The sequence below is a fragment of the Notamacropus eugenii genome, chromosome 1 (genome assembly GCF_028372415.1).
Source record: "Notamacropus eugenii isolate mMacEug1 chromosome 1, mMacEug1.pri_v2, whole genome shotgun sequence".
Classification (NCBI taxonomy): Eukaryota; Metazoa; Chordata; class Mammalia; order Diprotodontia; family Macropodidae; genus Notamacropus; species Notamacropus eugenii.
In genome coordinates, this window is record NC_092872.1 from 268,641,252 (window position 1) to 268,668,667 (window position 27,416).

The following is a 27,416-nucleotide window of genomic DNA, read 5'->3' on the forward strand; positions in this document are numbered from 1 at the left end:
TAATTACTTATCTAAACTATATCTCAGGTAGTGATAATAATGAGAGAAGGGAAGGGAAGGGAAGGGCAAGGGAAGAGAAGGAAAGGGAAGGGAAGGGAAGGGAAGGGAAGGGAAGGGAGGGAGGGAGGGAAGAGGAAAGAAAAAAGAAAGGAAAGAGAGGACTAGCAATGAAACTGTTTTTAAAAACACGTAGAAAAGACAAGACAGAAGTTTGGAAGAGATAAAGACAGTTTTGTTACTATCAAGTTAAATTTAATATATGCTTTAAAACTATGTAAAAAGTTCACAGTTTAATATATAAAGCTCTTTTCTCCTTTTAAATTGAAATATTCCTGTTGTTGATGTTTAAGTTCCGGATAAAAAGAATTTTTTTTTAATTTAAAAAACATACTGTTCATCTTTTGTTGCATTTAACAGAATTCTGTATATAGTAAGTGCTTAATAAACATTTATTGCTCTGTTTGTCTCCTCATAACTCAGTGTTTTTCCTCATCACAAGATGCATTCTTTCCTGTAATAGCATTTTTCACTATGATGTCTGAATAAAAAACCATGCTTTCTTCCTTCAATCATTAGTCTTGAAAAAAAAGCATTTGGCCTAAGAACAAGTGTTCTCCATAAACAAACTTGAATTTAAATATCTAGGTCTCCAGTCCTTGTTTGTCCTAGGAAGTACTGCTGAGTGGTATTCGTTGTCCAATGGCCACATCAGACATGTACTCAAAATATTCCATTGAACTAATCAGGATGCCAGGTTAAAGCCAAGCTCATGTTTTACTGTTTATTCTGTAAAATCATGGCCAGGAAAAATATCTGCGCAACACTGATAGAAGATTACATCTTCTTAGCAGAGTGCTCTGCTTACAATACTGAACATGCTTAGTAAATGGTCTCATGAATGAAGGGGTTTTCATCAAGAGAATGAAGAATTCCACAGTCAGACCACATTCAGAATATTATATTCAGTTCTCAGCACCAATTTGAATGGCACTGAGCAAACTAGAGAGAATCCAAAGAGTGATAACCAGGAATGAGATTCTTGAAGGTAATGGGTCTGTTTGTTTAGCTTGAAAGAAGCTAGTTTTAGACAGGGAAGGCATGATAGCTATCTTCAATACAGCTATTCTGTGGGGAAGGAGTATCACTGCCTGGTACTCCAGAGGATAAAACTAGTACAAATGGATGGAAATTTCTGGAAGTCAGATTTTGGCTCTATGAAAGAAAGAACTCTTTAGAAGTTGAGCTATCCAACAGCCAAAAGTGCTGTTTCAGCAGCTAGGGAGCTCTCATTACTCGAATACTGAAGCAGACGCAGAACCAAATTATCAAGGGTCAGACTGCCAATGTCAGGATACCTTCATTCGGTGGGAAGCTGGAGGCTATGACCTCTAAAGTCCTGTCTAATTCTAAGATTCTATGATTCCATTCTTAAAGATTCACATCCAGCATCTTTAGAGTGAGGTGTTTCTTTTTTTCCCTAATTAATAAGAACTCTAATGTTCAATCAATGTGGAAAATCTTTTTATTGACAAAATAATTTGCAAGGAAAATACTGTCTCCATCGAAATTAAATGGACTACATGTTTAAAAAGCATTAAGAGATACCTCTGGTGTCTTTATCCAAAATAATGAAAACCAGGCAAAACAGATGATTGTCTAAAATGAGAGTGTAAAATTATCCTTGGGTGTTAATTACTGCAATCTTCTTCCTTGCCAGCCTTTTCTTTGAGCATTTAGGAGAAAGTCAGACAGATTTTTTTAAAATTTCAATTTCCCCCCTTCCTGTCCACAGGATAAAGATGCTAATGGATAGAACAAAATTCCTGCAGAAAGAGGATAAGGACTTCTGGTTCTGAATGTTACATGTTCAATTTATTATATATTTGAAAAATAAAATGCAAGCTGTAGGGGACCCACAATTTTATGTTCAATTTTGCTCTTCTATACAAATGGAAGCGATCATTGAATTTAATGTTTGGCAATTTCAGAATTAAAAAAAAGAAAGATAGGGTGAAGGGGTGAGGGAGGCTGATTATTGTAGAAGTGGCCCAGAAATTTCAGTTTGAGTTCTGGCTGCTAAGGGCTAATTGAATACAGCTCAAGCAAGTTCCTTCATTTCTCTATACCTCACCTTTTAGAACCTGATCGGCAAATTGTGAGGTTTGAGTAGATGGCCCACATTGACTCACAAGAATCAAGAGTTGACAATACTGGGAGTAGGGTGCAAACTTAACATCTGCACGCTGGCTTAATTTTTTTTTAATTAAAAGTTAATTGCAATTTATCTTGTTTACTGCAAAGACAATTAATTAGGGAGAGGTCAATTTCACTGCAGATAAGAGCAGTTAAAGATGAAGGTTAAACACAGAAAGAAGTCTGTTTTAATGGTTGACAGTTGTAATCTACCGAAAACCAGCTGATAGTGTTTAATGATGTTACTGGAGCCCAGAAACGAAATCATTCCTTGGAATTCTGGATTACAGAACCTGCCCACAAAGGTCTACCCTTGACACTGACCCCTATTGTTAAGTGGTCCTTGGAAATCTTCTAGCTGGAATGGTCTTTAAGAAAAGTGAGCCAGAACTCCAGAAAACTCCAAATGGGTGAAAGAAACAGCTGTGTCCTAGGAGCTCAAGAACAGAGATATTGAACTAACTCTATCAGTTCTCTCCCTGCCCCCCACTGCTAGATCCTCAACCATTCCAATTCTTCTCCTTCCCATTCTTCTTCCCAGTCTTCTACTCCTTCCCCGCCCCCATCCCTCTTCCCTCTAGACCTCCTTCCCCTGCCAACCTCTCAGTCGTCCAGTCCCTCCCTGCCGCCCCCATCCCCCGCACACGCAAACCCCTTAATCCCTCCCAATGCCATCCCACCCGATGGCCAAGTCCCTGGGCTTGGGCAGGGTTCCCGGGCAGGTGGGCCAACAGCGACCAGGACCCCAGAGCCAAGCTGGAAGGCTGGCGCGTTTCTGTGTCCACTGAGCTCTCCCCGGGAGGGAGGCGGCCGCGGCAGTGGCCCTACCAGTCGGGCTCACGTGACTGTGACTGTGACTGTGCCCGCGGCTGCGGCTCCTGCCCCTAGACCTCCACTGCTCTCCGGGAGATGGGGGTGCGGCTCAACCGGGAAGGGGAGGGGTGGAACCCGGGGCGGGGCCTGGAGGGGCGGGGGAGGGAGGGGCCCCGGACGGCTGCAGCCAGCGTAGCCGTCCCCAGGGGCAGCCTGGGCGGTCCTACCTGGGAGCGCATCCGCATCCTTCTTCCCGCATTCAGCATCCCGCAGGCGCCCAGGTGCGAGCGCGGACCATATCCAGGTGAGCGCGCTACGGCCCCAGAAGGGACAGGGAGGGTCAGCTGGGCTCGCACCCCCGCGACCGAGGGAGGGGAGGGTTCCACGTTGCGCGCATGTCCTGCCCCAGGTGTCCTTGCCAGGGTGGCCCTTGGCGGAGTGAGAGTGACCAGGGAGCTCTGGGGGTTTCCTGAGTGCTATGGAACTGGAGGAGAGAGCTGGGGACTAGGGCACTGCTTACCCATCCTAAATCTCAAGGGATGCAAAACTCCTTGGAAACGGGCAGCCCGGGCTCTGCAGGGAACTCTGCCTTCCGCACCCGGGACAGAGGCGGGGGACCTGGGGGCTTTGCCCTGACCTTCTTGGTAAGTGACTGCGCGCCTCTGAATAGGGAGGGACCCGCTCGGCACACACAGAGATACACACACAAACACACACACACACACACACACACACACACTCTCTCTCTCTCTCTCTCTCTCTCTCTCTCTCTCTCTCTCTCTCTCTCTCTCTCTCTCTCTCTCTCTCTCTCTCAAGAGGATAAAGTAACGGATAGTCTGTCATCCCTCTGGAATACATCAGAGCGTATGTTCTTTCTCCGGCCCCAGGTTTGCCAACATTAGTCCGCTCTTTCTTCTTTGTTACGGTCAGAAGATTGGAGTGGAGGGTCTCCTGAGGGTCTCTTCCACCTCCAAACCCTAGGATACAGTGTTTCTGCCTGCTCTGCCCTGACAACCAGCCCCCTCTCCACCCCCACTAGAAAGCCGACTTGTGCCTTCTTCATGTTAGTTTTGGAAACACCAGGCTGAAAAAGGTTTAAACTCAGGAAAGACTTTGTTCTCTCCTTTGGGGACCTGGAGAGAGAACAAGGACTAAGGTTTCAGGTCTTTAAAAAAAAAGTTTGCAAGCTCACTAGTTATAAACTAAAGCCATTCTTGTTTGCGAAGTTTGTGACAGAACACATTCCTCTACAAGTTGTGGCTGTATATTTAAACTTGAAGCATTCCAGCAGATAACTTCACCTGGCTTGACTTAAGCTGGTGAGACAGAGATGGGGTGAACAGTGATCCTGGAAAGAGAGTAACTGCCAAGCCCCCCGAAAGGACATCTCAGCTACTCCCACCGAGGAAGGCCCTTCCTGAGGATCTACTTATTAAAGACTTCTCCATTTTTAATCCATGTCTCTTCATATGTGTATATATGGCAAGAAAGGTTTTCCTCATCTGTAGTAAAGTGGGATCCCCTGGATGCTACTTGAGGACTAGGACTGTTTCAGGTTTGATTTATTGTTGTTTTGATTTATTGGAGCTTTTGCTAGAGGTAAACTTGTGCTTTACAAAAGCTAGGTGATTGTTAGCAACTTTTCTCAAGTTTACTTAACTGTTTTCCTTTGTCCTAAACCTCCTTTAGGCCTGGCCTGCTTTATTTTTCTACCTTGAATTGCTTTGTATGCCTAACTTAATAGCTTACTAAATTTTTGCTCTTATGTTAATGTGCTCTCACCTTAAAGAAATTGCTTGTGTTTACCTTGGTGGGTCAGGTCTTTCTCCTTTCCCCCAGTGGAATGTAATCTCCTTGTTAGCTGAGGCTGTTGAGGTTTTTGTCTCTGTGACCCTAGCACTGCAGCAGTAATTGTAGTAATAACAGTGGTAATGGTGGTAGTAGTACTAGTACTGATAGTAATACTAGTACTACTAGTAGTAATAGAAGTACTAGTAGTAGTTATGGTGGTAGTGGTGGTTAGTTGTAGAAGTGATAGTAGTAATAGTAATGGTGGTGATATTTACTAGTAGTAGTAAGTAATTGTAGTAGTAGTTGTGATGGTGGCTAGTGATAGTAGCAGTAGTAGTATTTATATAGCACCTACTATGTGATAGGCATTGTGTTAAGTAAGCACTTTACAAATAGTAACACATTGAAACCTCACAACAATCCTAGGAGGTAGGTGTAGTTATCTTCATTTTACAGTTGAGGAAACTGAGGCAAACAGGTTAAGGGATTTCCCAAGTGATTGTCTTCTATCTAGTATACATTTAAATATTTGCAGCATTAAATTGAGACTAATGTAAATTTGTGGCAGTCAAACTTCAAGTTCACTGATAAAGAATCTTACAGTTGTCAGTGATCCAAAAAGATGCCTCATCATGGCACAGACGTGAGCCTGTCAAACAGTTAATAGAATCTGAGATTTGGAGTCAGAGATCATAGATTAGGATCCCATCTCATATAGTGCTAGCTGTATGACTTGGGCTAGTCACTACCTCTCTGAGTTTCAGTTTCTTCAGATGCAAAATGAGTAAATGGAGTATCTTCTGCACTGACTGGGTGGTAAGGATCAAATGACATGATGGAGGTGCAAGACATGCCTACGTGGGGCTGTCTTTTATATAAATATGACCAGGAGAGGCATAGAGAGATACCTAGAGTTTAGCCCACCTATGTTGAAAGTAGGAAGAAGGTCATGCTTGTTACCACCAGCTGTCTAGCCAGGAGTGGGGAGGAGGGAGAGACAAGTCATATACAGGTCCACTGAGGCAGGACAAATTCTCTCCCCAAAAGAGATATTGGTCTAAATTCATATTGATCTGTCACCACTTAAATTTCTCTAGTTTAAGAATATCTGAGGTTCAGAATAAAATCTGCTTAACTAATTACTCTCAAAAGAGAAGGTAGCCTTTAGCTAATGCTCTAACCAATTTAGCCCACTTCCCATCAAATACCACTGATACAAGAGAACGCTAAGAATTGCTAGTAAATTTCTTTATCAAAGAAACTAGCAAGCAGAAATTGGCAAAGTTATATGTAGAATAGAATATACCCAGAGAATACACAGCATTGAAATGTAAATGAACTCGTCTACAAGATCAAGATAAGATGTCTGCTCAAGTCTGAAGAGAGGAGACCATCTCACTCTGGGGAGACCTTTAGCAGCTGTCCCTGGGTTACTAGGAAGTTAAGGAGCATGGTCCCCATCTCATCTACTACTCCACAGGCTCCGGTTAGAAATTCAAAAGTCCATGCTTCATCTCCTTCAAGTCATCTCTCTCTGATCCTATGTCCAAGTGGGTCCAACAAACTTCCTTACAGGATTATTCAGTGTCAGGGTTCTCTCAGTCAACCAGGAATCACTTCCTTCTATGTTGCTCAATATAGGTCATAGGCCTAACCCTCAGGAATAAACTGATGAAGGATACAACAGAATCAAGAGAATAGTTTCTACAATCATAAAAGCACCCTAAAGACAAGCAACTTTGAAAACTACAAGAACTGTGATCAAAACAGTGACCATTCAGAACTTTAGAGGACCCATGATAAAACATATTATCCATTACAGACATATATGTATGTGAGTATATACAGATAGATAATGTAATTCAGTAAATATTAAGCACCTACCATATGCCAGGCATTGTGCTAAACACTGGGGAGGAAAAAAAAGGGGGCAAATGACAGTCTCTTCACTCAAGGAGATCACAGTCTAATGAGGATACAATAAACAAACAAATATGTTTAGACAAGCTATGTACAGGGATAAATAGGAAATAATGAGCAGAGGGAAGACCCTAGAATTAAGAGGGGTTGGAAAAGGCTTCCTGTAGAAGATGAAATTTTGTTGTTGTCTGTCATTTGTTCTCTAAGAGAACCATGTTTTCAGGAGGATGATTCCATGACCTACAAGTGAATTGGATTTCAATGAAGGAGAGCTATGCACGGTCATAAGCCTCACTCTGCCCCCAGAGCCATCTAGGTCCAGCAACAAGATATAGATCAGAATGACTGGAGATGGACCCCAGATGGGTCTTAAAGGAAGCCAATAGGTACAGATGAGGAGGGAGAACATTCCAGGCATGAAAGACAGGCAGAGAAAATGCCCAGTCAAAAGATGCATCGTCCATCATTAGCACTAGATTAGAGAGTGTGGGTCAAGGAATAAGGTGTAAGAAGACTGGAAAAGGAGAAAGGGACTAGTTTATGAAGCTCTTTCAAGGTCAAAGAGAGTATTTTGTATTTGATTAGGAGCCTCTTGAGTTTAGTGAGTGAGTGACAGAGAGAGAGAGAGAGAGAGAGAGTGTGTATGTGTGTGTGTGTATGTGTGTGTGTGTGTGTGTGTGTGTGTGTGTGTGTTGGGGTGGGGGACATGAGTAGACCTGTGCTTTGGAAAAATCACTTTGACAGCTAAGTAAAGGATAGATTGGAGCAGAAAGAAACTTGAGGAAGGCAGACCCACCAGCAGCCATTGCAACAATCCAGGTGCCAGAGGATGAGGGTCTTCACTAGAGTGTTGGCAGTCAGAGAAGAGAAGGGGTCTATCAGGGAGCTGTTACAAAGATGATAGACCTTGACAACAGACTGAATATGAGGAGGAGGGTCAGAAATAGTGAGAAGACTGTTATAATCCTGGGGTATTGGGAGGATGGTGTTGCCCTCCAGACAATAATAGGGCAGTCTCTGGTTTATGAGTTTTTTTACCTGTTTCACTTTGTTCTAAGAGACTTCTCACAAAGTAAGAGTAATCTGTGAGTACATGTAATGTCAAAACAAAATACATCAATAAAAATGAAAGTGACCAAAAAAACCCAGCAACCCACCTCCACCTTGGTGAGAAGCAGGATTACATTAGAAAAGGGATCGACAATATTTCAACAGCTATTATGATTTTAGAGTCACCGTGTTCCAAACAATAATGCATATATAGGAGATTACCTTATTGGGTACTCTCTACAGTGACATGAAAGTCAAGGAAAAGGGCCTTGTGAATTTCTGAAACCGGGAAAAGTTGGTTGAGGTTTTATCAAGTTCATAAAAGAACAAATAAATCTTTGAATTAGATCCAGAGGGAAGATGAGCCTTCCCCATGTGTCAGATAAGGGGAATGGGCTAAAGGATGTTGTCTTTCTTCCAATGGAAGCCTTCTCCAAGCCCTGGGTTTTGGAGTCTGTGCAATAGATGACTCCTGAAGCTGGGAACTCTGTGAGACCAGAATTCATTTTTGTGCCATCACTCCCAGACAATACCAATATAATTTTAAGGCTTTGGTTATTGTCACTGATCAAGAGTTTTTAAGAATGAGCATTGGATTTTGTAAAAATTAATGATTTTGAAATCGCCTTGTTTACACTTGAATAGTCTCAGTAGTTTGCTAAATTCATTTAAAAAATCAATTTGCCTAATTCCATGTTTAATTGCTTCTTTAAAATCAAAGGCCTGATGTATTCTAAGGCAGTGGGGTGTAGTGGATAAAATCTTGGACTCAGAATTAGAAAGCTGTAAGGAGGCTTAGCAGCCATCTGTCCAACCCATACCCAAAGGAATTTTCATTATAAAATTCCCAGTAAGTAGTCATTCAAACTCTGCTGTAACACCTCCAAGAGTCAGCCATATCTGAGTTTGAATCCTACCTTTGACACTTAGTAGTTGTGTGACTCTGGGAAAGTCACTTTATTCCTTTGAACCTCAGTTTCCTCATCTGTAATATATATATATATATACATATATATATACATATATATGTATATATATATGATAGTGGGACCCGTAGTACCTTCTTCATAGAGTTGTTGCAAAAGTCACTGAAATTGTTTGTGTGCATATGTGCTTCTGTGCATGTGCACAAGTGTGCCCCAGTTCCTGTGTGCCCAGCATGTATGCCCATGTGCATGCAGGGGAGTGAGCACTTTTTCATTTTTTTTTTTTTTTGGAATCTCTCCCCCTTTGAGATACTTATCCCTAAGTACCTTTAGATGGTACCACACCCAGCACAGATTTTTCTTCTGGTTGAGTCCAGCCATTCTATTCTGTCTGGTTTTATCTTCAGTGACAGATTTTCTCTTGCGGCAAGCTGAGCTCTAAAGAGTTAAGAGTACAAATAGAAGGATTCTCTCATCTTTGGAAGGCTTAGCTCTAAATCAGATGGAAAGGTCCCATGGTTCTTAGGGTGCAGCAGTAAAGCAGATGGTTAATGCCTCTTCTTTCATGTTTTTTCCACCAATAAAATTGTGTCTTTTTTGTGATATTGAACCATTAGACAGTGTCAAGGACTTTGGTGGAAAGACCTTCCCTTCATGAGCTGTAAATCCTGCAGGACTGCTCCTCCAGGGTCCCTCCACAGGGACTGCTTTCCAGAAGGATGGCTGAGGGCATGGGGCTAGAAGCATTGCTAGTCTCAAGGCTCCAGGTGTCAGGGTCCTGGGCTGTCACCATCAGGGTTTATGGGAAGGTGGTGGTTAAGATAGTGGTGGTGGTCTGACCTGTCTGGCACATGCTGCTGCTATCTCTTCCTCATGGAGCCTTATTGATTCAGCTAGGCTGTCTTATCTGCCATGGGTGTGACAACTAACTAGTTGACGGTTGGTCAGGACGGCTGGCCCCTCCTCCACCAAAGTTGTTTCCCTGGTTGATGGCTGTGTGGGCTGGGCTGATGGCAGGATCAGTGGTCTGGGGGCAGAAAAGAGAGTCCTGTCACATTTAGGATAACTGTGCTTATTTGTAGATGGTTTCTTGGGTTCCTTCAAACTCTAAATCTAAGATCCTATGAAAAACTATCTGAAATTAAAATACAAAAACCTTCTTGGGATCATTATCCAAATGTTCATTATTTATTTTTGAATTGAATTGACTATGGATGCATTCACTGTAAATCTCTATTAAGTTCCTACTTTATGCAGACACTGTACCGACTGCTTGTTATACATAAATATCTAGGATTCAGGTCCAACTCTCAAAAAGGGTTTCATATAGACTAGAAAAAAATTAAATAGCTACTGTATGAGAGAAAATAAGCATAGAAGAAAAAGGAGGAGAAGAAGAAGAATTCTGAAAACCTTTGAGTTTTGCAAAGAACTTTATAAATGCAAACTCATTTTAGCCTCATGACAGCCATGGAAAATGACTGCTAATATGCCCATTTTACAGATATGGAAACGAAGCACAGAAGACTGAGCGATTTGTCTGAAATCACACAAATGGCTGAAACAAGATTTAAACTCAAGTTTTCTGGTCTCCATGTCTAGTGCTCTATGTTCTATCGTATCTAGCAGTCTGTGAATTCTATATTAAGAAAAAGTGTTTTTTCGAAATTTAAGGAGCAGGAAAGAATTTGGATGTGAGGGAAATGAAGTGAGGCTTTGTGGAAAAGGTGATGCCTGAGGTGGACCTTGAAGGAAAGAAGTAGCTTGGATACATGATGGTGATGGATTGGATGGGAGAGAGAGGGTAAAGTTCATTCCAGCCATCAGGGATGATGTAAAGGCAAAAGAAGATAAGGAAGAGAAATAAAGTCTCATGTGCCTGGAATGGAGAGTAAATGAAAGGGAGATAAGGCTGACAAGGTTGAATGGAGCCAGACTGTAAATGGTATGTGATACATAAAACTTGACCACCTAAAACTTTAGGTTAGTGCTCCACACACCCCCACTCAACATATTGATTTCATCTCACCTGTAGAAAGAAATTTGTTTTGTTAGAATAACCACACAAATACCTAGTCCAATAATATGGAAGACTTCAACTATATATATATATATATATATATATATATATATATATATATATATATATATATATATATATATAGTCTATACTGGCTGCTTCATAGGCTTGTTGTGAGGCTCAAATGAGATCAAATATGGGAGGTGACATGGCATAGTAGATAATATTCTGGGCATTGAGATAGGAGAAACCTAGGTTCAAATCTTATCCCTGACACTTGCTAGCTGTGTGAGCCTGGGTAAGTCATCCAAACCCACTGAGCCTCCTCATCTGTAATATAAGGATGAGAACATTTATAGTACTTGCGCTACCACTCCCCTGCACCAAACAAAATCCGTATAATATCCAGGAAAGCAATCTATCACTTTTGTAATAGAGATGAATGAGAGAGTTAGGAAAGAAACTTGTTTCTAAGAGATCTGGGACTTCTCCCCCATAGTCTGATTTAAACACTTCTATTTCAACATGGTATAGAGGAAATATCACTCACCTGGGAGTCACAAGACCCAGATTCAGTTTTGTCTCTATCATTGTGCCCACGAAGAATCAGTGAATGAATGAATGAATGAATGAATGAATGAATGAATGAAAAGGCATTTGTTGAGCATTTAACTGTGCTGAGTGTAGCCCCTGCTCTCAACAGGATCCCATTCCAATTGGGAGACAACACATGGGGAAAGTTTGAGGGGCGAATATTATTCAAAGGTCTTATGGTCTTCTAGGTGTAGCAGCAAAGTATACAGGGTTGCTTTTTCTTTAATGTAATTTCAGTTGATTAAACCATATCCATTTCTGATATTGAGCCGTACCATAGTATTGATCATTTTGTCACTGACAACATTCTTTTCTGAGTCTTCAGGTAGTTGAGGTCATTTGTCCACAAGGGTTGCTTCCCTTGCAGTGGTCTGGGGGGGGGGGGGTATTGCTATTCTAGAGGTGTTCAGGCTCAGGGTCCTGAGTCGTGTCCATAATGGTCTCATTGTGTTGTGATCAAGGGGGTGGCAGTGGCAGTTCTACTCAGCTGGCACATATCATCTCCTATTTCTCCCTTAGGACATTTTCCTGTTTGACATAGTCTGACTTCTCTTCCCTGTGGTTGATGGTTGGGTGACATTTGGTGGGTATGGCTTATCCTATCTCCATGGGAACTACTCCTCTGGTCATAGCCACTGGGGCAGGATTGTAGGTAGAACTAGTTGGGTGGGTCTGCTATTCCTAGGGCTCTAGGACTCCTAAGCTGTCTCTGTTATGAGTAAGGCGTTTAACTTCTTTAAGGCTCAGTTTTCTCTCCTCTCAGGAAGGGATTGGACAAGGTAATCTCTAAGGTCCCTTCCATCTTTAGGTCTATGATCTTTTGATCTATGATCCTTTCTACAAAATAGCTTTATGGATTAGCAAAAATGGAATACCATTGTGAAAAAATGCCCTCAGAAGGGATATAGGAAGAAAATTGCTGACCCTTTTCAGAATCAGTAATTCTCAAGGTCCTATAGATAGCCAGTAGACAGTGGGACACCGTGGGATGAGCCCCACTGAATAAATAGATGATCTTAGTCAAAAGAGATTATTTAATAAGGGTTTGCAACTCTAATGACTGTACAGGAAATTCCTGGCTCTTGCACAAACATACAAATCCGTCAAAACAATCTTTGTTAAGTTGAGGATATAATTCTTTGGAGTCACCCCCGAGACACTGGTATGAAAGGGTTTCTTTAAGAGAGATGGGATTCAGTTGTCTCTCTTAGGTCCAGGTGGCCCTACTATGACTTAAAGCCAAGCAAACATACCAGCCTCAAAGTAATTAAAATAAGAAAATATGGAAGGAGAAAGCTGACCGCTGCCAGCAGAGGAGCCAAACACTGAGTGGAAAGAGAAAGGGAGAAGGACAACATCTATTTGTCCTTACAGCCTTACCACTACTGGTCCAGTCATGCATAATTTTCTTCTTCTTTGCTCTAGTTTAGGATCATAGATCAAGAGTTATAAGAGACCTTAGAGATCCTCTAGTTCAACACTCCCCATTTTACAGAGAAGGAGATTGAGGCCCAGGGAGTATTAAGCCAAAGCCACTCGGGTAGCCAAATGGCAGAATGAAGATTCAAATTCAGGTGCCATGATTCAAAGTTTAGCACACCTTCCATAATACCATCTTGCCTCCCCTAGTTCAAGCCTTCTTATTTTATAGAGGGAAATTGAGCCTCAGAGACTATTAAGTGACTTGCTCAAAGTCATGCAGGTAGTAAGCATTAGAAGTAGTATTCAAACCCAGATCCTCTGGCTTCATAGCTAATGCTCCTGCCAGGGTAGCGTGCTGCCTGTTGTTCCTTGTTGGTCTCTGCAGCCTGCTTCTAAACCACATTCACTGTTCCCTCCTTCATAATCCCCCAACCAGGGTTGAAGGCAAGATCTCAACTTCCATTCAATAAGTACTTAACTAGTAACTGACATTTAAATAGTGTTTTGAGGTACATGGAGCATTTATCTCAACTGATCTCACCACAGTTAGGTGAGAAATTGTAAATATCAGTATCTCCATTTTACAGCTAGGGAAACTGAGGCTCATTATCATTCAGGTAACAAGTGTCTAAGAATTCAAACTTAGATCCAAGCCTGAGAACTCTCTCAACTATACCAACTGATGGGAGAGTCACTGGAGTAAGTGTGTATACGTGGAGGTGGAATGGGTCATTTCATAAAGGAGGCAATTTTGAATCAAAGAAGACCAACCCTATTAACAGCAGAAAACTGCTTTCTCAGTTATTAATGCTTCCCTGCTACTCCTGTGTGGAGCAAGGCCAATGTTCTGGCAAATCGCAAAATAAAGAGTTATTCTGAATGGCTAGATAGATTCTATTTTTTAAAATTATTTTATTTGTTTTCAGTTTTCTACAATCACTTCCATATATCTAAGATTTTTCCCCTCTCTTCCCTTCCTTCCCCACTCCCTTTCAATCCCCTCCCGAGATGGCCTGCCATCTTATATAGGTGCTATATAGATTTTCAAGCAGGAAGCTTCCTAAATGCAATATTATATTCATAAGGTATAGCATTAGAGCTGAGAAGGGAGAATTTTCCAGGCCTGCTTTGTTATTGAGGGGTTTTTTTGTTACCCTTAGTGCTTTTCACTGTTTTTAAATTGGGTCTTGGTGGGGAAGAGATCTAGATCTGTGATTTCCTGGTCATAGTGAAGCTGTAGGTGAAGTCATTCCTTCCATTAATACAGATCAGCACCTTCTCTCCAACGTACAGTGTTACAGAATTGCTAGGAGCCCTAGGAGGCCCAGGGTCATGCAGCCAGTGTTTGAGAGAAATGAGATTTGAATCTGTCTTCTTTCCTCAAAGACCAACTTCCCATCCACCATCATGCTGCTTCTTGCCTTGTACATATTAGACCTTTAGTAGATATTTTATTGAATTGAATTCATAGGATCCTAGATCAAGAATGAGAAGGAACCTCAGAGACTCTCTAGTCTAATCTCTTCCTATTACAGATGAGGAAACTGAGACTCAGACAGAGGAGTGACTTCCCACAGTCATACATTTGGCATTCTCTTAATGTATCTGTTTAACAGACATTTTGCCAAATACCTGCTATGTGCAAAGTGCAGTCATTGCTCTGGCTTTTATTCATTTCTTTGGGGAATGTACATCTATGATTTTGTGGGTCAGGGAATATTTTTATTAAAAAGGAAAAGAGAACACTAATATAAGCATGGAAAACTGGATGTCTTGCCTTGTTAGGATTTGAGTTATTGCAGTTTTTTTTGTATGCCACTTATAAAGCCGCCCCACCCCTCCACTTTCACAAGGTAATACAGCATCAGGATTTGGTGTAAATGCAAACTGTCATTCTGATGACATAGAACTTTTTTAAAAAGAGGTTCCAAACCCCACAGAATAGAATCCTATAAATGTAGAGATTTATTGCTTGCATTTTATAGCATATCTGAGCAGTCACAAATCAAAATTTGGTATTTTCAGAACACTACAGTTTATAGTCTGGGCCTGAACTCACTGGGTCAAAATTGGCCCTTACTGCTGCAGCTGTATCTTTAAAAGAATTAAACACCTAGGAAGAAATGACTCAATCTTATAAAATTTATAGGGCCTTAATGTGCATTGCCTCGGGACAACTTTAAGGCTCCATTCTCCCTTCGTCTGGGAAATAAATCATATTTTTAGGGTCCAGTGGCAAATGGCTTCCTTGAAAGAAGGTTGTTTGGTCCAGTGCTTAGAAAGCAGAAATGAGAAGTAGGGTTGGGTGTCACATCCCTCTTCTATCCGCTGGAGCAGGGGAACCTGCGGCCTCAAGGCCACATGAGACTCTCTAGGTCCTCAAGTGTAACCCTTTGACAGAATCCTGAATAACTGTTGTAGGATTATAGCATTCCAGCTGGAAAGAGCTAAAGAAGTCACCCTCATTTTGAAAATGAGGAACTGAGGCCAAGAGAAGGAAAATATCTTCTCCAAGGTAACCCAAGTGGTAAATAACAGAGGGAGTATTCAAACTCAGGATCTCTGACTCCAGAAACTGTGTCCTTTTTCCTATGCCAATGGTAGCCCTTTAAACTGTAGCTCTTCCTTTTCAGTTTCTGCTAAGACCCTTGCCAAAATGTCCAGAGCTTGGGGGTTACAGTTGCTTCTTATAATTTTTGTAGGCATTGGAGCTGGAGATGGCTCCAAGTGGGGTGAGGGAGAGAGATTCTGGGTACTTGAAGGCTCTGCCACCAGAGACCAAATGATGAAAGGTCCGATACAATGAGAAGTTCCCGATGCTTCTGTCACCTAAGACCATTCTGGCCAAGTTTAGAGTAGTTCATCACCACTGTGGTCAGAGGGATGATCCAAAGACCACTGGGTATGTCACTGAGAGGCTGCAATGTGTCCCTAGTGGGAGTGTCCATATTGATGAAATGAGTAATTCTTGAAATGATTCATCATTTAGGAGATGTTGATCTTACAGAGCTTAGGAACTTTCCTAGAGTAGAAGCATGGCCTCTAGTAATAATCTCAATTTAGAGATAGCTGCATGGTGCAGTGTTTGGAACAATTAATATGAAGACAGGAAAAACTGGGTTCAAACCCTTCCTCAGGCATAAGCTAACTGTGTGACCCTGGGCAAGTCACTTAACCTCTATCAGACTCCTTACATGGAATCCTTGAGGAACAGGAATAGAATATTGTCTTTAAAAAAATTCTTAGCACAGTGCCTGGCCCATAACAAGCTAATAGTTGCTCATCAACTGAATGTGAACTGACCCATCTGCAAAATGAGGAGAACATAATCTCTTCATTCGCAGATCGTTCTGAAGGTTAAATGAGATGACATGTCTAACTGGGCTTTGCAAACCTTAAATTGCTGTACAGGCTATTCCAAAAGTCTTAGTGCAAGCTTTTGGCATCCCAAAACTAACTTTTGGTCAACCAAATTCTCTTTTGGTATTTTAAAACTGAAGACTTGGGATATCTTGAGTAAATGCTAGCTCTTTTTGGAGCCCTTGTTCTAACCAGCAGGGAAAAACCCTCCTCTCTACCATTAGGTAGCTCTTGCACTATTGTAGTAAATGATCTCAGGAGTCCAATATAGACAGGAGATGGAACTTGGTGTAGTAGAGTCAGAAATACCTGTGTCCAAGCCTGAACTCAGACACATCCTGGCTACGTGACCCTGGGTCACTCATTTGCTATCCAAGTGCTCTAGGCAGCTCTCTGATACTTTAAGTTGTAGATGTGCCCACATACTTTGGCAGAGAAATTTTCCTCCTCTGGGAGTTCCTGGTACCTATGAAATTATAGGTCTTGGGTCTAATTCCCATCCTACCAGGGACCTTCTCACTGTCCAATCACTCAATCTTGATGTCATCAGTCTTCTTGGAAAAGGAAGGCCGAGCCACAATTGTCGAATGATTCTTCAGCTGTTGTTTTTCTTAAGAAAATGATGATAGAGAAAAGGCTATTACCTTTGGCTTGGGAGACTTCTGGGCCATCTTCTTATCTCCTCCATTGGAATAAGATCTTCTAAGGACAGGAACTGCTTTACCTTTCCTTTGCATCCTCAGACATTAGCAAGGTGCTCAGTTTAATGCTGTTTAGTCATTTTTCAGCTATTTCAGACTCTCTGTGACCCTATTGGGGGTTTTCATGGGAAATATACTGGAGTGGTTTGCCATTCCCTTCTCCATCTCATTTTACAAATGAGGAAACTGAGGCAAACAGGCTTAAGTGACTTGCCCAGGGTCACATAGCTTGTAAGTGTTTGAGGCTGGAGTTGAACTCAGGTCTTCCTGACTTCAGGCTCAGCACTCTATCCACTGTGCCACCTTGCTGCCCACTTGGCACATGGTAAATGCTTAATAATCACCTTTCATGCACTCCCTTCCCATCCAGATCTCAGGGCTTATTTTGTCCCTAATTATAATAACTGAAATTTAGATAAAGCTTTAAAGCTGACAAATGTTTTATGCACTTCATCTCACTGGGCCATAATAACAACCCCATGAGGTCTTATCTACAGGTATTCTTAATCTCATTTTATAGATAAGGGGATAGAGGTATAGAGAGATTTAAGTGAATAGGCCAGAGTCACACAGCCACCAAGCGTCAGAAGCAAGATTTGAACCCTGGTCAAGTCTAGTACTCTCTCTACAATGCCAATGTGGTCTCTCCCTTGATTTTATATCTTCCCTATTGACTAATATAAGTTATTCCAATCAAGTTTGTCTAGGCTGCCTCAGATAGGTGGCCATGGGGACTACTCTGCCTTTCACTTTACAAGTGCCAAAGGCAATAACCAGCTTCCAAGCACATTTTGTGGGTTTGTGGTATTCTCCACTGGGCTATAAATGGATGCTATTGACAGCTCTATTCATCATTCTTAAGCCAAAGGTTTGCTTTCCTTTGCGTTGAAATCAGAATCAGATGGAGGGCGTTCCACAATTCTGTGTGGAATGATTTTATTTTCATAATTGCAAAATTACATTTACAACCTAATACCCTAGGATGGTTTCCATTTTCAAGATTTCTTTTGGTTGTGTTTTTAGGGGGCCCTGTGTCTGGAACGTAACTGAGAGAAAACAACGTATGCAGTATTTGAGATGTCTGTCTATTTATTGAGATTCTAATATGCGTGCTTGAAATATCTTGCCATATGGAAAAAAAGACATTTGTGGTGCATTTGACTATGTGTGTATTTCAGTGGACTCTTTTTTTAATTCTTCTTATGTACATTTCTTATCATCCTCTCTTCATAACTGTGCAAGTCCATAGACTTGACAAAATTGGTTTTACCAAGAAATTCTAGTAATGACTCACCTTTTAGTTTACAAAGCATTTTCATTGTAACAAACAATATAAGCTAGAAAATGTAAATATACAAACACATAGAATCACACATGTATGCATACATCTCTATTGGTCTTTATTGGAGAAAGCTCTCATAATGTGGCTTCCATATTGGAATGAAATGAGGCACTCGAGATTAAGAGGTTTAATGCAGCAAGAATACAGTTGTATTTAGATTCTCTGGTCATCCCCTGCCATTATTTCCATGGTGACCTGGTTGGTCTTCAGGTATCCACCAAGTCTGAGGAACTTAGATTCCACGTAGCTGGGACTTTGTCATTTACTCTCTGAGATGACCAAAAAGTTGTGTCAAGGAAAATCTAGAGTCAATCAGCGATTGGGGCAAAAATCTTGACTTGTCTTCTTCTAGTTAAAGCCTCCCCATGTTATGGGTAGGAGGAAGGAAGCCATATCAGGAAAATAGCAGTCTTATCACAGTCTATACCTGTGATTTTTATCAATGTAAAGAATGGTTCCTGCCTCCTATGAAGATTAGCAACTGTGTAAGGAACTGCACCAGACAGTTCAGCATCCTTTCTGAAGTTTGGAGAAGTTAATTGACTTACCCAGGGTCACACAACCTCAATGTAAAAGGCAGATCTTCCTGACTACAAAACCAGCCCTGTATCCAATATAGCACATTGTCTCTTTATTATTCCCATTTTATAGATGTCAAAACTGAGGTTCAGGTTGATTAGTTTCAAGATGAGGAACCTGCAGGCTTGAGGCTACAGGTGGCACTTGAGGTCTTTCAGTGAAAGGGCCATACTTGAGTACCTAGAGCTTGAGGTTGCAGGTTCCCCACCCCTGAAACTATTTGCCTCCAGTCACAAGTATCAAAATCAAGATATGAACCCAGTGCCTCTGACTCCAAATTCATCAATTACTCATCTACACCTTGCTAAGACCTCATAGTAGAGTTGGAGAGAAGGGTGTGCCCATGGAGTGCCAACCCAAGCAACTTATCCCTACCAAAAATTCTGCCCCATCATGTGCAAGATGTGGAGATGGGGAGAATGCTGGCATGTTGTAATTGTGAAAAACCACCCCCAAATCATAGCTCTGGATCATAGCTCTGGAACTAGAAGGAGTGTCAGGGGTATATAGTCCAACCTTCTCATTCCACAGATAGAAATACTGAGTCACCCCTCAAGGTGAGCTAATTTGCCCACAGTCACACCGGTAGCATGTGGCAAAGCCAGGATTTGAACTCAGGTCCTCTAGTGACACAATATACAATCCTCTTTTGCTTATTAATACCTACTACATTCCAGGCACTAACCAAGGAATGAGAGATATGAAAATGAAGCAGGCCTTACCCTCAAGGAGCCTGCAATCTATTAGGAAAAACAACACGTGCACATGGAAATACATGAAAAATATATTTAAAAGTACAGGCAAGTTCATATCAGGAGGGAGGCCCTGGAAGCTGATGGGTATTATGAAAAGTTAGGGAGAAGGATGTAAATGACAGGATAAGGAGTATGCATTATTTCCCCAGAAGCAGTAGGAAGCCATTGTAGGATTTTGAGCAAACACCTGATTGTAGAAACCAAGTACTATAGGATCTGGAGCAGTTGGACATGAAGGTCCAGAGAAGAAAAAATGAGTACCCCAAATCACATGAAGAAAGTAACAGAGATGAATCACACTCAACTTCTGAGACCCCCAAAATGTCCTGGTTTTATATTATTAGGAGCTAAAAAGCATGTACCAGCCCTCCCTCCACTTTGGTCTTGACTTATAGCCTTTTCAAGTTGAAGAATTTACCATCGGTGCAGTAGCTGACCTCGTTGCCACATTCATCCTCATTGAAAGCATTTGACAGCATGGCTGAAAATATCATGCTAAAAAGCGTGGGAGCAAGCACACAATCTTGTTTCACTCCATTGGTGACTGGGAAGGCATGAGAGCATTGTCCATTATCTAGAAACGAGGCCAGCATGCCATCATGAAACTGATGTACAATGCTGAGGAATTTCTCCAGGTAAACAAATTTTGACATAATTTTCCATAAGCCCTTGTGACTAACAGTATCAAAATCTGGGTCTGATCTTCTTATGTTGTATACAGACCTCTCTTCTGCTCCTGGTATTATCCCTGGAGTTGTCAAGCAGCAGCAAACACCATATCAACTGTTTCTTGGCCCTTTCTGAAGTCACACTGGCTCTCAGATCAGGTAGATGACCATTTTCCAGGTGAAGGATCCACCTGTTAAGAAGGACTCTGGCAAGTGTTGGTTCATTATTTTCTGTTTGCAGATGATTGTGCACTCAATTCAGCCTCAAGCTGAGATGCAACAGGGTATGAATCAATTCTCTGCTGCCTGTGCTAATTTTGGCCTAATAATTAACACCAAGAAAACACAGGTGCTCCATCAGCCACCACCACACCATCCATACGTGGAACCATCAGTTACAACAAATGGAGAAGTTTTGAATGCTGCGGATAAGTTTACTTACCTTGGTAGTGTACTTTTCAGGGAAGTACACAATGACAATGAGGTTGATACACTCATTGCCAAAGCTAACTCAGTATTTGGGAGCCTCTGAAGGAAATTATGAAAGAGAAGAGGTATTAGACTGACCACCAAATTGAAGGTCTACAGAGCCGCTGTACTGACATTGTTGTATACCTGTGAAACCTGGACAGTATTACGAGCACCAGGCCAGGAAACTGAATCTCTTCGATTTGAATTGTCTTAGGAAGATTATGAAGATCTCCTGGCAGGAGAAGGTACCAGACACTGAGGTCCTTACTTAAACTAAATTGCCAGGCATTCAAACTCTGCTTCACAGAGCACAACTCCAAAGGTCTGGGCACGTTATTAGAATGCAAAACATGCTTGACAAAAATACTATTTTATGGAGAATTCACACAGCGCAAGCATTCACATGATGGTCAGAAGAAGAGATACAAGGACACTCTCAAGGTCTCTCTTAAGAACTTGAGATTTGATTGTGAAACATGGGAGATGCTGGCACAGAACCACTCAGAATGGCATGCTCACATCAGAAAAGGTGCTGTGCTCTATGTGCAAAGCATAACTGAAACAGCTGAAAGGAAATGCAGGATGCACAAATTTGTAGTATCCACCCCAAATGTTCACATGGACTATTTGTGCCTGACCTGTGGTAGAGTATTCCAAGGTCATATTGATCTGATCAGCCATAATCGAATACATTGAAATTTGACTCTAGTACAGTGATGTCGTTTTGATCCTCTGAGAATGAAGGACAACAACCAAGTAGGAGCTAAGATGAAGGACCCTCTCTCTCTTCCATTGCTAGCTTTCTGCTATATCTTTAAATTAGAACCACTTGCTTATCATCAATCATAAGTCATTAAATATTTCCAAAAATAGTTGAAGGTAGAAATAGACCTAGTATGGGGCATTGGCTCATTGAACCAGAGGCAAGGGTCGGAAGCTACTGGTGGAGATTGGAAGCTGGGAGTTTGTTACTATATTTTCCTAATGGACACTGACGGCCACAGTATCCCTCTAGTCCAGTGGTTCTTAATCTTTTTGGTTCTTCTATCCTTCTGGCAATTTGGAGAAGCCAGGGTGCTGGCTTCCTGGACTCCTTTTCAGAATCATGTTTTTAAATAATTGAAGGAAATGGTTCAATTTCATTTGAAAATTATTGAAAAATGAATTTTTTTCCTATTTAAGTTCACAGACTCCCTAAGATCTATCCTTGGGTCCCTTCAGGTCCTTAAGAATTCTTACTCCCTAGTGCTAATGGGTATATTGTAATGCCAATGAGATACTCATAGCAGCCACTATGAATATGTGCATGTATTTGCAGGGTGAATTCCCAAATACAATTAACTCTCTTTTTTATTAATTTTTAATTTTTCATTTTTTAACAGTTTATAATAGATAAAACAATTCAAACTTTTGGTCAGGTGATACTTCTTTTTAAAACATTTACAATATGGACCACAAAAGAATTTTTTTTTAAACATTAACCAACTGAGACACAAATAATATTTATGTTGCTAACTTCACAAGCTCTTGACCTAATTGTCTCCACAGTATTACTAAGAATTAAAGGATCCTAGCTTATTGTTGTTGGTCTAAAGTCCTATGCCTAATAGCTTAATTTTAGACTTAACCTTGTATGTTTCCCTGCCAATAATCTATAATTGAATAGATATGGTGTTAAGCTTGCAAACTTTTTGACTATAGGAAATTGCCACCAAGAGTAGGAGGGACATTGCAGGGATACAATATCTCCCCAACTTCATGTCAGTTCCAGTCAGGATTAGATTATCCACTTGCATTCAGTCAGGCTTAAGGTCTGCCAGGTGTCAGTGGGGAAATTGAGTCAGGAGAATCCCACCTCAGCCCAGGCTGAACAGCCACTCTCCCACCCTTCCCATGAGATCACCTTTTGCAGTTCATACCAGCATCTCATCAGCTTACTGACATCATGGATTGGAGGCTCAGATAGCCTTTCTTGCTACCCATACCTGGAGTTAGACTCAGAAGAACAGTCACTTAATAGTCCCATAGCATCTAAAAAATGGCAAGTTCCAATAACCAGGTTTCAAATATGATTATAATTTTCACTTTGGCTAAGGAACATCTTTTGAGACGTCTTAAGTGGCTTACATGCCTTTCTATATATGTTCTAATTCCTAATTAAATAGCAATCATAAAATCAAATTTACCATTAAAACCTTAACTTTTACATCAATGCCAAATTTTACCCGAGGCTACCTTCCTCTAGGAAATTTAGACTGAAATTCTTTTCCCCAAACTAAAGATTTCATTGATTTATTCTCAGTAATTAATTCAATCATTTGTTTTGATACTAATTGCTTTTACCTCATTTTGTAACATGTCCAAGTTTTCTCATCACTCCCTCCCCCCACTTCCTAATACTTTGCATTCTGATTACTCCTTCCTTCAATGTACCCTCCCCTCTATGGCACCCCACCCTTCCCCCATCCCTATCTTCTCTCCTTTCTGGTAGGGCAAGATAAATTTCCATACCTCATTCCCTGTAGTTCTTATTTCCCAATTATATGCAACAAAAATTCTCAACATTCGTTACTAATACTTTGAATTCCAACTTCTCCCCCTCACCCCCTCCCCCCCAGCCCCACTGAGAAGGGAAGCAACTCAGTACATACTAAACATGTGTTCTTTTGCAAAAGACTTTCATAATAATCATGTAGTACTAATTATATTGCCCTCTGTCCCATTCTATTCCCCCTTATTTTTTTTCTCTACAGTTGACCTTGTCCCTTCTTGAAAGTGTTTATTTCTACTGACTCCCTTCTCCTAATTGCCCTCCCTTCTAACAATCCCCTCACCCCACTTGTCACCTCTTGTCTTTCTTTCCTGTGGTGTGATATAAATTTTCATATCAAATTTAGTGAGCATGTTATTCCCTCCTTCAGCCACATGTGGAGGAAGTAGCTTTATTTGCTCTGCCCTCTCCCCTTCTCCCTTATCTCCTCCTTTGAATAAGATTTTTCTTATCTCTTTTATGAGTTATAGCCTGCCCCATTCCATTTCTCCCTTTCTCTTCCCAGAATTTTCCTCCTTCACCCCTTAATTTCTATTTTATTTTATTTTTGTGTGTGTGGATATCATCTCTTCTGATATAACACACCCTGTATTCTCTGTCTATCTATGTGTATGTGTGTGTGTGTGTATGCACAATCTCTCCATCTACCCAAATACTGAGAAAAGATTCAAGAGTTAAAAATACTTTCTTTCCACGTAGTAATGTAAACAGTTCAGCTTTAGAGAGTCTTTTATGATTTTTCTTTCCTGTCTACCTTTACATGCTTCTTTTGATTCTTGTCTTGGGAAGTCAAAGTTTTCTATACTGATCTGGTCTTTTCCTCAACAAGAATGATTGAAAGTCATTTATATCATTGAATGACCATTTTTTTCCTTGAAGCATTATACTCAGATTTGCTGCGTAGGTGATTCTTGGTTTCAATCCCACTTCCTTTGACTTCTGAAATATCTCACTCCACGCCCTTTGATCCCTTCATGTTGAAGCTGCCAGATCCTGTGTTATCCTGATTGTATTTCCACAGTACTCAAATTGTTTATTTCTAGCTGCTTGCAGTATTTTCTCCTTCTTCTGGGAACTCTGAAATTTGGCCACAATATTCCTAGGAGTTTCTCTGTTCGGATCTTTTTCAGAGGGTGATCAGTGAATTCTTTCAATATGTATTTTGCCCTCTGATTCTAGAACATCAGGGCAGTTTTCCTTGATAATTTCATGGAAGATAATGTCTAGGCTCTTTTTTTGATCATGGCTTTCAGGTAGTCCTATAATTTTTAAATTATTTCTCCTGGATCTATTTTCCAGGTCAGTTGTTTTTCCAGTCAGTTGTTTCACATTATCTTTTATTTTTTCAAATTTTTGGTTTTGTTTACTAACTGCTTGGTTTAACTCAAAAGTCAATCATTTCCCTGAATTCAATTCTCTCTTTCAACGAATTATTTTGTTCAATGAACTTTTGAACCTTCTCCTCCATTTGGCTAATTCTGCTTTTTAAAACCTCCTTCTCCTCGTTGGCTTTTTGGACCTCTTTTTCCAACTGAGTTAGCCTCTTTTTAAAGCTGTTATTTTCCTCTGCATTTTTTTGGTTCTCCTTTAGTAAGCTGCTAACCAGTTTTTTAAGGTCTTCTATTGCCTGAGCACAATTTAAGTTCCCTTTGGAGGCAGAGGCCTTGACTTCCTCTGACAGTATGCCTTGTTCTTCCTCACCCAAAAGGATGGGGGAGACACCTGTTCCCCAAGAAAGTAACTTTCTATGGTCTCATTTTTCCCCCCTTTTTTGGGCATTTTCCCAGCCAGTTACTTGACTTCTGAGTTTCCTCTCCACAACCACCTCGCCTCCAGTTCCACCAAGCTAGCACTTGGGGGCTGAGATTCAAATGAGCTGCTCCCAAGTCTCAGGGGCTTTTGGCGGGAGCGGGGCTGCTATTCAGTGTGAGATCAGCTGCTCAAGTGGGGGCAGGTCCACCACACAGGGTTCAGTTCCTTCAGGGGCTTTCTGATGAGACCTTCAACAATGCATGTGGGCTACTGCTTGCTTTGGGAGCCCCATCTGCTGCTGCCTCTACTGCTGGCACCTGAGGAGGCCTGAGTTATGGGGACACTCTACTCCCCTCTTGGCCAGCCGAAAAGACTCTCTCACTGACCTTTGGTGCCTGTGGGTTGAGGGATCTGAGCTGCTGCTGGAGATTCTGTCACTGAAGCCTGCTCAGATCTGCTCCTCTTGGTGCCACGTGGCCAAGGCTGGGTTGGGCTCTGCTTTACGTCCAGTGTGTGACAGACCTTTATGGGCTGTGGGGTAAGTATGTGCTTCTTTCTACTCCACCATCTTGGCTCCTCCCCCTAACTCTCTTCCTAAAGACAAAAATTAGACATTTATTCAGATTCCAGAAAGCCAAATCCACCATGGTACCAAACAAGCTTATTCACATCACCAATCCAGGGAGCACCACCATCCCCAAGCCTTCCCTCCATTAGGCCTCTCCATAAACCAGCTCCCCTGTGCAAAATTCCTCCCTCTCTTAGGCTAGCTGCTTTGCCTCAACTTTGCTTCTTTCTTTCCCAGCTCTGCCTCATTCTCACTTCCTGTTCTACCTATTAGGCAAGCTCCTCCACCATGGGCTCCATGTGACCCAGGAGGTAGGCTGGACCAAAACTTAAAGTATGTCACATGGGCCTCTTAAGGGGCAGGGAAGATCTTCTAATCCCCTTAACATTACACATATCTGGGACAGAGCAAAGATGGCAGAGTAATACCATGCACTTTCTAGAGTGTTGCCCCTAAGCCCAGCCAAGTACCTGTAAAAAATGGCTCTAAACAAATTCTGGAGCTGCAGAACCCAAAGAATGACAGAGTGAAGCAAATCTCTAGCTCAAGACAGCCTGGAAGTTCTCTGGGAAGTGTTTATCATGCCAAGCTGCAGGCAGGGTGCAGTCCAGCTTGAGCAATGCCATCCCACACAGAACTAGAGCAGGCCTTGAGGAGACTGAATCTCTCACACCTATGGCAGTTTCCAGACTTCAGTACCCCAAAACGTTGAGGACAAATTGGAAGGTCAGCGGAAAAAGACTGTGGGACCAGTGTGGGAGAGTGGAGTGGTCCAGAAGGGGGCAAAGGAACCCACAGTAGCAGGGGCAGAGACAGAGACTGTTTTTGTAGATCTGGGTCTACAAACTGTGGAGGAATCTAGTGGCTGACAGTACATACACCCCTCCCCCCACTAGAAACAGAGAACTACCTTGACAAAGAGCTCAAAAGTCAAGTGAATGGCAATGGCTGGGGAAATGAGCAAAAACTGAAAAAAGAATCAGACTATAGAATCTTGCTTTGGTGACAAGGAAGACCAAAACATGCAAACAGAAGAAAACAAAGTCAAAGCTCCTCCATCCAAAACCTCCAAGAAAAATATAAATTGGTCTCAGGTCATAGAAGAGCTCAAAAAGGATTTTGAAAATCAAGTAACAGAAGTAGAGGAAAAATTGGGAAGAGAAATGAGAGTGATGCAAGAAAATTATGAAAAACGAGTCAACTGCTTACTAAAGGAGACCCAAAAAAGTGCTGAAGAAAATAACACTGTAAAAAATAGACTAACCTAAATGACAAAAGAGATTCAAAAAGGCCAATGAGGAGAAGAATGCCCTAAAAAACAAAATTGGCCAGATGGAAAAGGAGATCCAAAAGCTCACTGAAGAAAATAATTCTTTAAAGATTAAAATGGAGCAAGTGGAAACTAATGACATGAAAAATCAAGAAATTATAAAATAAAACCAAAGGAATGAAAAATAGCAGACAATGTGAAATATATCATTGGGAAAACAACTGACCTGGAAAATAGATCCAGGAAAGACAATTTAAAAATTATGGGACTACCTGAAAGCCATGATCAAAAAAAGAGCCTGGACATCATCTTTAGAAATTATCAAGGAAAACTGGCCTGATGTTGTAGAATCCAAGGGTAAAATAGATATTGAAAGAATCCACCAATTGCCTCATGAAAGAGATCCCAAAAGAAAAACTCCTAGGAATATTGTAACCAAATTCCAGAGCTCCTAGGTCAAGGAGAAAATATTGCAAGCAGCCAGAAAGAAACAATTCAAGTATTGTGGAAATGTAATCAGGATAACACAAGATTGAGCAGTTTCTACATTAAGGGTTCAGAGGGCTTGGAATATGATATTCCAGAAGTCAAAGAAACTAGGATTAAAACCATGAATCACCTACCCAGCAAAACTGAGTATAATACCTCAGGGGGAAAATGGTTATTCAAT

The 27,416-nt window shown here is 41.3% G+C and overlaps 1 protein-coding gene across 2 annotated transcripts in view; it reads left to right on the forward strand.

Annotated features, from left to right (window-relative positions):
- Positions 1 to 3,190: 3,190 nt before the first annotated feature.
- The window catches only part of RHOBTB1 (Rho related BTB domain containing 1), a 205,037-nt gene continuing 180,811 nt past the window's right edge, over positions 3,191 to 27,416 (forward strand). Inside the window, exon 1 of one of the 2 annotated variants that reach the window (XM_072628869.1) lies at positions 3,191 to 3,310. The gene's annotated coding sequence lies outside the window, so the exon portion shown is untranslated. Of the gene's footprint in view, positions 3,311 to 3,494; positions 3,651 to 27,416 lie in introns of those variants that run through there. The other variant, XM_072628873.1, reaches the window with a different exon arrangement.